The sequence below is a fragment of the Saccopteryx leptura genome, chromosome 7 (assembly GCF_036850995.1).
Source record: "Saccopteryx leptura isolate mSacLep1 chromosome 7, mSacLep1_pri_phased_curated, whole genome shotgun sequence".
Lineage (NCBI taxonomy): Eukaryota > Metazoa > Chordata > Mammalia > Chiroptera > Emballonuridae > Saccopteryx > Saccopteryx leptura.
In genome coordinates this window covers 94,644,713-94,649,236 of record NC_089509.1, presented here as the reverse complement: position 1 = coordinate 94,649,236, position 4,524 = coordinate 94,644,713, and positions in this window count along the sequence as shown.

Sequence of the window (4,524 nt, the reverse complement as noted above, 5' to 3'; positions counted from 1 at the left end):
TGTATAGAGAACATTGCTTAAAATTAAATTTTTGTGATTTAAAAATTTGTTATGATTATTTAGCAATAATTACTCAAATAAATTACCCTAAAATATATATGGAAATAGTATGTCATTTCCCATATATCCATCTAAAAGACTAAAATAAAAAGTATTTTTAAAAATATATTTTGGTGAGGATGTATAGCAGTGACCTTAACTTTCATGCCTTCTCTTGGGATTGAGAATTGAACAATTTGCAGATGGGCAATATTCACTAAAGAGGAATTTATGTTTAACATACAGCGCAGAAATTTCATTCTTAAGGATATTCAACAGAAATGTGTGTACATATTTTTATACAAAATCAAATATAGATTTTGTTATTTGATTTAGAAACATGTGTTTTATGATAATAAAATTTATTACAGAAAGTTTATGACTTATAAGTCCCTTCCAATCACTGCTGTCATCCTATGACGTCCCATCTGGACTTACAATGATGATCTATCTCATTGTCAATCTTGCTACCCACCTGGAGGACAACTAATGTACTTTACAGGCTGAAGGAATTCTGCCCTTATTTCATGGTGGAAATCGTGAACAGTGCTCTGTTTCAGTCTGGTGACCTCCTACAGAGCTAACCCAACTCAGGCTATTTTCATTCACATACCTTTCTTTTTCTTACTGACTTCCAATTATCTTGCTCATTGGATTTTTATTCGTCTTCAAGACAAATTCTTGTCTGATCATCATCTCTATGAAACTTTAATTGTATTTTTGGCTGACCTTCATTCATCTCTCCGTTCTATAAATAACACCTTAAATATTCTCTTTTCTGTTTCATTTAAAAGACAGCATACTAAAATAAATAAAAATACCAAACTAACATGACTCATCTTCTCACCATCCCAATCCAGTATATCTCATGGTTTTACCTATTACCTCCTACCTGGACACTTAGTTTCTTATAGATACTATCATCGGTTTATACTGTATAACATTTCGTTATACTCTTCTAATATCATATTATAAACACCTATCTAGATCTTCCATGTATAACCTTAAATGGTGCCTTCACATTTTATCAAGTTAACATAACATGGAGTATGGCCCAGCTTTCCTAATACTGGATACTCTGGGTCTTTGTTCTCCCCAAATATTCACTAATATATTGTGTCTGGGATTCTATTGAACTTCTATGAACTTTTATGACTTATCCATTGCAATATATTATTTTATATTATATCTTAGTGAGTCATAACCCATTGAGACCCAATGTCTTCCTTAATAATGAAGTGTGGTAACACTCTCTTTACAATATCCTGAAATGAAAATCACAAGTAATATAACTATGTACACACATAACTCCAGAGTCAGAGGGCAGCAAAGCAGTATCACTTGATCTTCCATAGTGTCACAGGGGTATCAGAGTAGCTGCTTCTTTTTACTGGCATCTCCCAGGGTACCAGGAGAAAGCCCAGAGAGAGTTTTAGGACTGTACTCAGAATCACCATGTCTATATGACAGCTGAAGAACTAACAGGCAACTCTCTCCCTTCTTTAAAAAAAATTAAACTTTTCACTAGAAGAGCGTTAGTGAAAATTACTCCATTTAAATCACTGTGGAGAACACAGCGTGGACTGTGTTACTTTGGACAGCACAAATGAAAAGATGGATACACCTGACAAATCATAGCAGCCTCCTTCTTTTGTTTGTACAAAAATAATTACAGTCTCATTTTTTCCTTTTCTCTTTCGCTTTATCTATTATGATTGCAGTATTTATCTTTTATTTTTTGAGTAGAAACCTGTGATCTTTTTCTTTTCTTTTCTTGGCCCAAACAGAGACAGTTCTACCTACTGTGTATTATTACTTTGCATGTAGAGAAACAACTTTTTTATTTGATGAAGTCGAAGGTATGACTTCTTTATTTTCATTGTATTATTTTTACAGTTTTATTTTAAACTTACAAGTCAATAACAACAATGTAGAAAATGCTTTTTATTAGCCAGATAATGGTCTTATCAGGGATTCCTAAAGCTGTCTCACTTGTTCTTTAGCAAATAACAAAGTATTTATGAAAACCTCAATGAAAACAGAAAATCAATTTTAAAGAGATCACATTTTTCACAATAATCACATAGGCTGCTTTTTAAAAACTGAATGTATTCAGTAATATAATTCACAGCTGTGCTATAAAAGAAAGATACAACAATTTAAATTTTTATCTCTTCTTATAAAATAGACATTTGTTTCTAGGTTTATTTATTGTTTAAATATCCATAAATAATGAGTATACAGCAAATACCAGTGTACTACAATGTTTGTATAAATCACATTAAGACTTTATTAACTTGAGATACTTAAATTACTATGATAGTTTAAGAAACATCATTAAAGTTTTAATTAATTTTCTTGTTATTTATTACCCTCAAATGTAAATTAACCTTTTATAGGACTACTGACAAAGTCAGTCTTTTTTAAATTCTCAGAAAGTTTTATGTAATACTATAGTTTTCTTAATACAGAGTTTATTAAATATCATGCAGTAAACATTCTCTTTATTTTATTATTTTAAATTTGAATGATATATTTTATTTAGTCCAATATATTCAAAACAAGATCATTTTAACATGTAATCAATGTAACAATTGTTGAAATATTTTACTTTTTTTTTTTGTATTAGACATTTGGACCTTATTGCAAGATGAGAGTTTTAAAGATCTAGAAACTGACATCTAGGGACAGCAATCTCATTAAAAAATAATAATAATAATTCATCAAAACTTCTAAATCAGTGATTTTCAACTTTTTCATCTCAAGGCACACATAAACTAATTGCTAAAATTCTGTGATACATCAAAAAGTATATTTTTTGCCATCTGACAAAAAATAAGTATAATTTTGATTCATTCATACCAGATGGCTATTGTGTTGGCTGTTGTCATTTTTTTATTTGATGATCTAAGGGAAAAGAGGTCAGTCCCCTTACTAAAAAGTCAGATATTGCATGCTTTAAAAATTCTTGTGCCACACCAATATGCCATGGCATACCAGTTGAAAATTGCTAATCTAATTAATTGAAAATAGTAAGTATGTCCTTTAATTGTAAGTGTACAGTGAACAGGGCACCCTTTGACTTATTTATTGCCATTCTTCTTCCCCTCCTTCTCAACCTATGGCCTGGTTTAATGGAAAAGGTTGGAGGCCTGTATATATATCCCTTGTGCTAGGTAGTAGAGTGGGATATTTGTTGCATGAATTTAAGACACGTATTACAAGACAATCCCATTTCTACTTCTCCCACTACCTTCTTGGGTCTCTTCTCAGTCCTGCAAGTATAACATTCTGCTCCAGAAATCACCAATAGGGGGTGAAAATCATAACGAGTGAAGTATTAGCCATCATTTGTTAAAAGGGCAAAAACTGAAAACTAACTCTTTAAATTTTTTTTCAATTACACTTTACTTTTAATATTATTCTGTATTGGTTTCAGGTAGCATCATAGTTAGACAATCGTGTACTTCACAAGGTGTTTCCCCCAATATTTCTAATACCCACCTGGCACCATACATAGCTATCATAATATTGTTGACTGTATTCCTTATGCTGAATTTTATATCCCTGTGACTATTCTGTAACTGCCAATTTGTACTCCTTAATCTTTCACCTTTTTCACCGAGTCCCCTAACACCGTTCCCCTCTAGCAAACACCAGTCCACTCTCATGTCCACTAGTTTGTTTCAATATTTTTATCACTAAATTTTGTTCATTAGGTATTTGTCTTTCTCTGACTGACTTATTTAACTGGTCATCATACCCTCTAGATCCATCCATGTGGTTGCAAATAACAAGATTTCATTCTTTCTATGGCTGAGTAATAATCCATTACATAAATGTAGTACAGCATTTTAATCCACTCATCTACTGATGAACACTTGGGTTGTTTCTATATGTTGGCTATTATAAATCACATGGCAATGAACATAAGGGTCCATATAGTTTTTCAAATTAGTGTTTTGTAAACCCTTAAATTTTTTAATTAATTGGGCTTTTCATTTAAAAGAAAAACATAACATGATATTTTTAAATATCTAAGTTAACTGACGCCAACTGCCTCAAACTGTATTACTAGTATATCATGGGTTAAATGAGAGAAACTGAAGCTGCTGTCCCACATGGTCTCTCCAGCCAGTTCACTGCAGCACTCTCGATTGACAAGAGGAACATCTTTAGCAACTGATTTTTGACAGATGTAAAAATGAAAGTTTATTTCTAAATTATAAAATATATAAAAGAATTCGAGAAGAAAATTATAAAAAAGGAATGGTCTTGAAGTTCTGTCTTGGCAAAATATTTGTAATAAAAGTATACTCCTGGAAGTCAAAAACGAAACTGTGGAGACACCAAGGCATGGTCAGCATGAAGTTAATAAATCTAATAATAAAATGTTCAAGTGGTCATATGTTTCGGCAAAACCTTTTTAAAGTGTTACTTTCACATACAATTGGTTAAAAGCTGTACTGAGAGGTTGAAGCAGTC